This window comes from Mus pahari, chromosome X (genome assembly GCF_900095145.1).
Source record: "Mus pahari chromosome X, PAHARI_EIJ_v1.1, whole genome shotgun sequence".
Classification (NCBI taxonomy): Eukaryota; Metazoa; Chordata; class Mammalia; order Rodentia; family Muridae; genus Mus; species Mus pahari.
Window position 1 is genome coordinate 93,317,404 of NC_034613.1, and position 11,557 is coordinate 93,328,960.

Below are 11,557 nucleotides of genomic sequence, written 5' to 3' on the forward strand. Positions count from 1 at the left end.
ATTAAGCATAGTCAACCTGTTAAACTGAGGATTTTCTTTCCTTTCCATTTCTAAAGGTCAGCTTCACTAGAATCTCTGTTTTGTCTTTAGTACATGTCTTTATAATTTATTGGGAAAATTGGCTCTTAAGAATTTTCAGTACAACTAGAAATAGACACCTAATAAGAAGTATGCTTAAGATTTTCAATTTGCCTCTGTTGCTACACTGGATCAAAAGGTATGTTCATCCCTGCTGAAACACATATACAATCCCTACTGTAAACTATATTTGAGGGATTGTGGAAGAGGAAAATTATTTGTCTTCAGTATTTACCTGCATCCCACTATAAATCCCTTTCTCACCAGCAAGTATAGGTACAGATTTAGAGAGATAGCTCCCAACTGGGTGACTTCTATAGAGGCCTGTAGAACTTCAAGGCCTTTCCTCATCTTGATATCTCACTGTGCAAGAGTCTCTTCCTTTCACTGGTCATCACAATTTCCCCTTGTTTAGACTTCTTCCAATTTCCTCCAAGGTTTAACAGCTACTTGATGCATAGGCAAAAGCTTATAATCGCCATCTACTGGTCAGAGGATTTTAGTACAGGCTAAGGCTGTGAATGAGCATTATCAGCAAACTTGTTTATTGTCCACTCCTGTGAGCTGATTCTATCTTTTGATTTCCTAGCTCAAAGTGTTTCCTGAAAAAAGGTCAACTTGGAGCTTGTCAAGGTTTCTTGCACAGCATGTGCAACTGGGTGAGTGTTAACTACAGTTATCAAGTTATAATTTTAGTAAGCCTCTTGGAGGTGAGGGAATTAAGGTCACTTCACCAAAGTGATGTTCCCACAGAAAAAAAATTAATGGGTATGTTTGAGTAAATGATTTTTGAACTATCCCCTTGACTCAGGAGAAAATGTTTCCTTTATGCTTTCATCAATATCGAGTAGTGATCCTGATCAGTGTCAAAGCAAAGCATGTCTGTAATTACTTGCTCTCTAATTCGTTCTCCTTTTGACTGCTAGGTTAATTTTCCTCGACTGGAGTTCATTGTTGATATTAAAACACTTTGAGAAGTCTCCACTGACTCCATGAACTCCTAGAATAAAGCTCTAAATTTTTCTTTGACTTCCACATCTCTTATTTCTTAGATCTGAATGCTCCCTAATTTGCTCATATCAAGTCTTATGTGTAACTTTCACAATCAAAAGAAATTCCTGATTCCCCCAAAATGCTCACTTCTCTGTGGTTGTACCTTTGATTCAGAATTGAGTTCCACTTCCGGTTCTGTCCTTTGCAAAGTTGGTCCTTTTACCATGCTTATGAAATAACTGACTCTCCTCTCAAGCTTGGTGTGTCAGAAACATATAAATCCCAAGCCTCAGAAGCCCTGATTCTCCTATTTTCTATTAATGTTTCTTTTTTCTTTAAATTATTTTATTTATTTACATTCCAAATGTTGCCCTCCTGCAGGACCCCACTTCCAGAGGTTTTTCTCCCATGTTTTCTACGTTGTATCTTATTTGTATACATGTACTGTTAATTCTACTATGTTGTGGATTTTGTAATTGCCACAGCATAGCAAATATAAATATTCATTGCACAGTAGTAGCTGGTGAGAGATTTTTCCAGAGCAATATAGGGTCTATTATGTAGTAGTGTAGGATAAGGATTATTACTTCTATTGTTGTTTCTGTTCATTTAAAACACTCTCAAATATGCAATCTTGTTTTTAAAAAAAATTAGATTTAGAAGTCCTATTTCCCAAATCATTCTTTCACCTAATAATTTTCAAAGTTTTACTTTATGTAGTTATATCCTTTTGGGAAAAATGAAACACTTGTAAGAAGGTAAAAATCAGCCATTCTGAAAATTCTGGTTTTGCCACTTCACAGCTTTATGATTTGTGGTATATTAATCTATATCTGCTTCAGTTTCCTTATCTACCTATTGGGGATTTCAAATATATCTGTTTCACAGGGTCTTTGTGATTAACTAAATATAAATACATAAAACAAAATCTGAAGCAGTAAATCCTATAAATCTGGTGACTGTAATTATTTACAGAATAAACAGGCATTGAAACACAGTTTCTTTTTTTCTTTTTGTTTTTTTTGTTTTTTGTTTGTTTGTTTGTTTTTGTTTTTTTCCAGACAGAGTTTCTCTGTGTAGCACTGGCTGTCCTGGAACTCAATCTGTAGACCAGGCTGGCCTCATCAAACTCAGAAATTTGCCTGCCTCTGCCTCCCAAGTGCTGGGATTAAAGGCTTGTGCCATCATGCCTGGCTGAAACACAGTTTCTTATTGATAGAAAAAACTCTGTGAAGTAAGAATCATTATTATTATTATTATTATTTCTAGCAGGAAGACAAAAGTTCAAGAAAGTTATTATTTTAATATCACATAACTAGTAAGGCCAGAATAAAATTCAAATCTATGTATACACAGAGCACACTACAAATCTGGAGAGCTGTAAATCCTGGGGGGCCCAGTTTCAATAGATACATCTATATAAAAATGTCCTGCATCGACAACTCAGAGAATACTGTGGAAGATGAGGCCAATACCCAGGAAGTTTGCTGTGAAACAGCCTCTCCTAAAAGTGGCTGTAAAAATAAGACCAGAACAATGGCACTCTCAACAGACAATTTAACATCCAAGTTGAGAAATATCATGGGGCCTCAACCCTAGACAAATAACTATTGACTGTTGGGAGGAAAATTAGCCTCTTCCAGGGATGAGCCTCCTTATTGGTTGTCCAATGCAGAATGGTCAACCCTGAAACCATATATACTCAAACAAACAGCAAACGCAGCACTTTATATATTTGTGAATACAGACACATATGTAACAATAGTGGTTTTTAAAAAGGCTAAGCATTTGAGAGGGGAGGACCACAGGAACAATGAAAGGAAGGCTAGCTAGGAGGGAAAAATCATGTGTTTCTATTTCAATTAAAATATAGGCACTTCACAGGAATACCTATAAGAGTCAACTAACCTGGACTTTTGGGGTTCTCAGAGTCTGAACCACTAACCAAAGAACATACACTGGCTGGACCTAGGCCTCCCCGCACATATGTAGCTGTGGGGTGGTGGGTTGTGCACAGACAGCCTGGTCACTGGTTCCAGCAAAGGTCTGGAACCCCGGTGACCTGGTGGGCAGTTATTTCCACCTGCATGGAACAGGAAGGTCATCAGCCACGCCTCCTGCCCCGCCTCCTCTTTCAGCTACAGTCTCCCACAGCCCCTCCCCACACCCCCTGCAGAGAGGTATGTGGTCATCAGTCATGTAGGAGCAGCACCAAGCCCTCCCTCATGCAAATAAGGTTTCCCCAAAGCTCTCACACCAAACCAATGAGAAGTACCTGTTGTCAATCCCTGACCCACCCCAAAACTGTATATAAAAATTCTATCCAGAAGGATTAAAGGTGTGAGAGAACGACTCCTTCATCTGAACCTTCTGTCCTAAGAGCTATAACACCTGGGAAGAGGTCTGCTCTCCCGAAGTGCAGCAGGCACTCCTCACTGACTAGCTGGCCTCTCATGGGCCCAGCCAGACCTGACTCACTGTAGGGCAGGGCAGAGTAACCTGGAAGGCCCGACAAAGGTGGAGGCAACTTCAGCAGCAGAAGCACTGGAAGTGACTTCCCCTCCCTACCCGCACTTGCTTTCCTTTCTTGGAACTCTCACACCAGGCTGGGCCAGAGAAGCCTTTGGTACACAGGCCCACATGTAGAAGATGTGTAGCTTGATCTCCATGTGGGTCCTGAACAACTGAAATGGAGGGCTATCCCAAAACCTATCCCATGCTGGTCCATGGGATAGGTTCTTTTAGCTGGGCTGCCTTTCTGACCTCAACGGGAGAGGAAGTGCCTAGTGATGAATACGTGCATAACTGCTGTCTGTCTGGAGGACTGAAGACACCTACAAAAGACATAGACTTATTCCTGATTACCCTTTCAGTGACTAATGAACATGCTAATCTGAGTCTCCATCTTTATGTTTTTCTTTCTCACCAAATTAATTATAAAAGATAAAAATGGGAATTCTCACAGTTCTGTTTTGACCTTCATGTAGTTTTTTTTTTTTTTTTAACAATATATACTTTTTAGAAATCAATGACTTTCCTCTTTGGTCCCTTAACAAAATATGAATGACAAATTCAGCAGGAACTCTAATACCCATATATTCATCTGATCAAGTTCTTGAAAAATGATAGTCCCTAGATGCATAGACAAATCTCTCCTAGGAAACAGTCCAAACGGAGAGAATATAAGAGAGGGCAATAAATGGAATAAATATTATCAGAATATAGTATATACAAATATGAAAATGTTGGGGCTGGTGAGATGGCTCAGTGGGTAAGAGCACCCGACTGCTCTTCCGAAGGTCCAGAGTTCAAATCCCAGCAACCACATGGTGGCTCACAACCACCTGTAACAAGATCTGATGCCTTCTTCTAGAGTGTCTGAAGACAGCTACAGTGTACTTACATATAATAAATAAATAAATCTTTAAAAAAAATGAAAATGTCACAATGAAATGCATTAGTTTATACAATTAATATATATTAATAAAAGACAAAGTATTTTTCAGTAGAGTTAAAATAAGCAAACTATCCAGAAAGAAAATGAGCTGTGCTCAGTAGGTAAAATTTGGTAGAAAGTAAGACATAGTTTGCCATTGTTTGCTTGATCATTTGTCGGTTCAAAAACAACAAAGTTTTTAAACATTATTCTAGACAAGATTTTGGGTAACTAGTTTTTCTACTAATAGCATATGGGCCTCATTATATGGTTTTCTTCTCAGGCATGTGGAATTACATTGCAATGAAACAAAGGTCAAAGCAGGTTTTATTTTTCCCTTGTGTTCTTTTTAAAAGGTAGGTGAAATCAAGGTAATGGTGATAGATAATTTTCATAGAAAACAGCTTAAAGAGAGAATACTTTTAAGTGATCAAGTATCTACTGGGACAGCAAAAGAAAGCACACACACACACACACACACACACACACACGTTTCCCAGGACCAAGGGAAAGACAGCAAGCAGATGTTGACCTTCACAGGTCTGAGCTAGATGGATTTCATGATGGATTTCATTACTTCTGTGTGTCTCACGTTAATCTACTACCTGACATTAATCAATGTTTGGAAGCACCCTGCATCAGTACTACATAATTTAGTTTGGTGATTTACTGTCTGATTCTTTCAGCTCTTGTTTTCCTTTTGTTTGTGTTTCCCATGGGGTTGCAGAGGTCAGTAACCCCAGGAGCTAGGAGTAGTAGTGACCCCAGTTTCCATTTGTTGCTGTCAGTCCTTGGCTGCCGGTCCTCACAGACTTGCCGGATGTTTCTGCTCACCCACATGAACATGATCATTGATTTGTAGGAGCACTATTTTCAGTTCTGTTTAGATCACCTACTAATGTTTCTACTTACCATTGAAGAAATTTCAATTAACATGCCACACGTGTGACAAACTCCCCACTGTTCAATATAGTTACCAGCTGTCTTGAAATCTCTTCTGACCCTGGCTACTCAGCATGCTCTCAGATATTGGGAAAACTCTTTCAAAGTTGTTTTTTTTTTCCTCTCAAATTTGTTTTTTTATTCACCCATCTAATAGAAAAACTATTCAATTTATGCACCAGAGAAGTATATATTAATTGATCAAAGTGGGGAAATACTGAGTTCCTTTCTATTGACAGCAAAACAAAACTCTGAAAACTTAATGACTGCTACATTACCTTCAAATGGTGGATTAAACAATGTGTGTCTGATCACTGATCCAAATAATCCATGTTTTCTGGTTACTGCCAAAAGAATTTTATAAAACTGTTTCCTACTTCCAAGGTTCTTTACAAAGAATTAAGTGGATATATATTTGTAATGTATCCAATTAGATTTTTAAACAAAATTGCATTGGAAAACCTACATGCTTTGATTACCACATTTGCAATTCTCAATACTTCCTTCAAAAAAGACGAAGTGATTGAACACTATTCAAACAGCAGCCTGTGCATTTTCTGGACAGACAAATGTAACAACAACAACAACAACAACAACAATACTTAAAAGAGAAAGGGGAGATTGAAAACCAGTTTTGCTGAAGGGACCCTGACATAGCAATCTCTTGTGAGGCTATGTCAGTGCCTGGCAAACACAGAAGTGGATGCTCACAGTCAGCTATTGGATGGAACACAGGGTCCCTAATGGAGGAGCTAGAGAAAGTACCCAAGGAGCTGAAGGGGGATGCAACCCTGTAGGTGGAACAACAATATAAACTAACCAGTACCCCCAGAGCTTGTGTCTCTAGCTGCATACATAGCAGAGGATGGACTAGTTGGCCATCATTGGGAAGAGAGGCCCCTTGGTCTTGCAAACTATATATGCCCCAGTACAGGGGAATGCCAGGACCAAGAAGTGGGTAGGGGAGCAGGGGTGGCTGGGGAAGGTATAGGGAACTTTCGTGATAGCATTTGAAATGTAAATAAAGAAAATATCTAATAAAAAAATTAAAAAAGAAAAAAAGAAAAAGAAAATAAATCCCCCCCCCCGAAAACCAGTTGTGCCACGCCCACTCCAATAGTGACTTGCCAACAGGTCTGAAAACCTGAAAGTCCTGAGGCAAATGAGTTTCAAAAGAAACTCAGCCTCCTGGAACCTTGTGTTCTCATAGCTAGGAATGACCCAGATTTGTCTCTGCAATATCTTGGAGGGTCCTGCATGCTTTCTTACAGTATTTTACTGGATAAGAGTTAGAAATCTCAGGGTAAGCTTAGCAAAGCATACTTTTAGAATCTTCATTTCATCCAAGTTACTTTCATATGCAAAAATTAACCAAAGCCTAGGAAATAGGGAGTTGTGGTATTGCATTATTCATGAGGTCTGCTAGAGCAGAACCTCCTGGTGCTAGCTCACACAAGGCTCAAAGGAGTAGCACAAATTGTGACTAGGGTGTGAAATCCTTACCTGCCTTTAGCTGACCCTAGGCAGAACTGCTTTATCTTAACTGTAAATATTACCTGGCGCCTGTAAGTCCTTTTGAAATCATTCCTCTGTTTTTGTATCAGATAACTTCAATGTACTTTGCCTGCTGTGACATCCTACCTCTTTATTTTCTGTATTTAAGACTTTGTGAAAATACACTCAGTTCTCTCTCTCTCTCTCTCTCTCTCTCTCTCTCTCTCTCTCTCTCTCTCTCTCTCTCTCTCTCTCCCTCCCTCCCTCCCTCCCTCCCTCAGACTGTTGGTCACTCACCAAATCCTCACTCAGCTGCAACCGAGACCCAGTTCCACGCAGATAGGAGACCCCACAAAGGAGGCAGTCTGCGGCACAGTTGTGACTCACTGGATTCACTAATGCAAATCACCATGTTTTATCAGTTCCTATTGGCCAATATATATGAAATATCATATATTCTCAATAGGAAGATGCACCATGAATGAGGTGAAGGTGGAAATCACATTTGCTGCATTTGCTTGAGGCACTTAGCAAAGCTTTCACCTGCATTATTTTGTCAACAAAAGCTGAGTTTAAAGAGAAACGTGCCATATATATTTTCACTTAAATCTTAAGATTAGTTGTTCCATAGGTCATAAACTGAAAGAAATGTAAGTTTAGATGGCATAATACACATTTTCAAAAGAGAGAACAAAATGTCTGAACCATAGGTTTCTGTCTCAGCCCTGTCACTTTCCAGCTGTATGGCCCAGGGCAAGGAAGTGTGACTTGTTGCTATAGCCGGTCCCTGAAGATAAAGATGGAAATCTGACACCTTTTCTCATTCAGATAATTAAAAACTTAAAAAAATATCAACTAACTTTCTGTTTTCCTTACTGAACCACTCGAGGGAGGCTTCAAATTATGACTCTTTTCCTCTAAATATTTCAGTGTGTATTGCCAAAGAATAATCAGAATATTATAAACAATGGTGCAGTTACCATTCTCAGAATGTATAGCATTAATATCATTCTATTATTTCATGTACAATTCATTTTCAAAACCTGCAGACAATAAGAAGGATAACTTCTTTAGATGACCAAAATAAAGCAAAAGAGGAATATGTTTAGGTTAAAGGAAGAGATTATAAGCATTGTGAGGTTTTAGTGAATTTCAATATCTTCAGTTTTGTCTCAGTTAACCCTCAGTTCAAATGTTCCCTCCATGTGATGATCTGGACAGCTGTTGCTCACTCTCTCCTTTTATGCCTTTCTCCCCTTTCCTTGACAACTGGAGAAATATTTTCTAAGAAGGAAAGGAGCAACTGTTTATAAAGTAAATTTAGCAGATTAAACTGTTATTGCTGAAAACTTAAAGAAGAATGGTCTTAAGAATCTAGCTGAGGAGATATTAGCATTTGATAGCTGCTGGAAATCCAGTTTTTAAATTTTTTTTACTATTTAAAGGCTGTAACCCTTGGAAGGCTGGCCACACACCAGAGCAGGGAAGGAATTAGAAGGTTAGAATGGTGGTAAATGGGGAAGTTGAGGGAGGTGAATATGCTCAAAATACATTGTATGAAATTTTCAAAGAATCAAAGATATGTGTGTGTATTTACGTATGCACATGCATATGTATATGTAAAGTTCCATAATCCATGTAAAAACTGGTCATGGTAGGATATGGCCACAACTCTTGTAATTATACTACAGGAATAAGGAATGGTGTTTTTAAAAGTTAGGATCTCAAGCTCTCCTTGAACCCACAATCTCCCTGCCTCTGTCTCATCAACATATCCTACTGGTATGTACAATAAGATCGTACACTGTACCATGTACATGTAAGCTACCAAAGACTGTGGTGTGGAGGAAGGGAAACAGTCCTATCAAGCTATGTCACCTATGAATCACATCAATGGCCAGCAAGGCATAATAACCCTACAGGTGTAGTGGTGGTATTTATACCTTAGTGGTAACCGATAACTCTTTGATTCAACTTAAGACACCCTCAACAAGAGTAAAACCATGTCTAATACTAGAAAATTAACAAACTACTTAGTGCTAGTGAAGTAATTGTTATTGGAGGAGAATCTACAACCACTAAATTACTAAATCAGCATAATCGCTAACAGCAATGTATAAACATTTGTTCTTATATCCACAGATAAAAGTAGTCTTCACTACTCATCAAGGAACCTTGTCTTTGCAACAGATGGAGACCACCACAGAAAACCACAACCAATCAAAGTGCAGAGTTGTGGAGCCAAGTCCAATGGTTACATCTACAAAACACAACTAAGGCTCAGGGACATTGCAGAAATGGAGGTGAAAACATTGTTAAGAGCCAGAGGATTAGGGGAGTTTGCTGTGAGGTTGTGTTTTTTAGAAATATCAGAAGCTACATCTGTATGGGTTTCCTAACATGACTGTCTAAATGTGAGCTGCAAAGAGATGACACCAAGGGACATCCCAAAGTGGATGAGGAAATGTCCATGAAGCCTCAACCCTACACAAGTAACTAGAGGTAACCTAGAAAATCTGGGAGCAGAAAGTGTTTTGTTGTTGTTGCTGTTGTTTGTTTAGTTTATGGGCACTCTGTTCTTTCCCTTATCAGGGATTCTGCTGGTGTCTGGGAACACTGGCCTTCCATGGGAATAATGGCTTATTTAATTGAAATTTGGCATCTAGAACAGTCAAATGGTTGTTTGCTGTATGAAGAAGGTACTCTGGCTAATACTCTGGGGTCTACTATCATTACAGCATGAATGTGTTCTTTTTTTTTTTAAAGCAACTATCAATAAAAATAAGGTTTATTTTTAAAGTAGGACGGTGTCATGGAAACTGGTTAGAAAGCTATCCCAGGAGGAAATGATGATAATGACTGGATTTGGATGGTAATAGTAAAGATAGTAAGAAGTTTATCAAAAATACCTTCTGCAGAGGAACAGTAAGCTGAGTATAGGGATACAAAAACATCTAAGAAGTCCTAGGCACATTCAGAAGTTCTGGAGGATGCACACAGGTGGTATTTAAAGGCATGGGAGTGGGTGAGAAAATGAAGAAAGCCAGAGAAGTTAAGAAAAGTGGCATCTTTCAAATTAGAAGTAAAATCATGAAATACACACTCAATGGAAAATATGATGGAAAACTAGAAAAATACAAAATGACATTTATACAAAACAACATGACTGCCCAAATGTAAGCTGAACAAAGATGGCACCAATGAAACTGGATGGAGAAGAGCCCAATAGCCTCAAGCCTACACAAAGAATGACAGGCTACTAAGTAAAGCTGGGAGCAGGGAAGGGGTCCTCCCCAGGGAAGAGAGCATCAATTCATCACGGTCCAGTGCCTAAGGATCAAGCCTGAAAACATCCATGCAAGTAACATTATGTGGACTGAGCAGATTTATATTCAGGCATATGTACATACATACTCATATATATGCATGTGATAACAACTAGTGAAAAAGTAGGCGGTGAGTTTGGAAAAGAGCAGTAAGCAGGTATGTAGATGGGTTTGAAGGGAGGAAAGTACAAAAAGCAAGAAAAAAGAAGATAAGAGGCTGAAACGGGAGAGTCCCAGCAACCAAACAGGCTACCTATTCTGAACTATGCAGAGGCAAAGAACAAGGCAAGGAGAAAGTGAGCCTATTTCAAATATGATGGAAGATGAAGACCCAAACCTGTGATATCCTTCTGCATGTCACAGTCATGCCGTGGCATGCGTGTAATTGTACTCAAATATCCCCACAGCACCCACCCAGAGTCCAAGTGTAACAGTAGATTCACAAACATGGACAATACACATTCCTTTTCTGTTACACAACAAAGAATAAATGCTTCAAATTCGATGGCCACCAGTCCTTCATAAATGTAACTGACTAGAAAGGAAAAGAATAGTTAAGAAGAATATTTACACAATAGCCACATTTCCTAAAATACCAAAGTCTCCAGCAATCAACACAGCTCAATTCCATTCTAAGGATCGAGGCTGGGTAGGATCTGAGTAGGATCAGATTGCTGGCAGCCATATATATTGTTAAGTCCTAGTTGGGTTGTGAAAATCCTTGAGATAGCTATGTGAATGTTTAAAAACCAAAGAAGATAAAGGAAGATATACAAGAGTAGAACGTCTTTATGCGGGTAGAGACAGGTTGTGGATGTCACTCATCTTCAGAACTCTCTCCTGTATATGTGGAACCATAATGGCTGGAAAATTTTCTAAATCTGATGAAATTAAAAACTTAGAAATTCATGTAACAGGGGAAAAATTCCTAAACAGAACAGCAATGGCTTGTGCGGAAAAAACAAGAATTGACAAGTGGGACCTCATAAAATTGTAAAGCTTCTGTAAGGCAAAAGACATTGTCAACAAGACAAAAAGGCCACTAACAGAAATCATTTTTACCAATCCTAAATCTGATAGGGGACTAATATCCAATATATACAAACAGCTCAAAAAGCTGGACTCCAGAAATTCAAATAACCCCAATAAAAAATGGGGTAGAGAGCTAAACAAAGAATTCTCAGCAGAGGAATACCAAATGGCTGAGAAGCACCTGAAAAAAATGTTCAACATCCTTAATCACCAGGGAAATGCAAATCAAAACAACCTTGAGATTCCATCTCACACC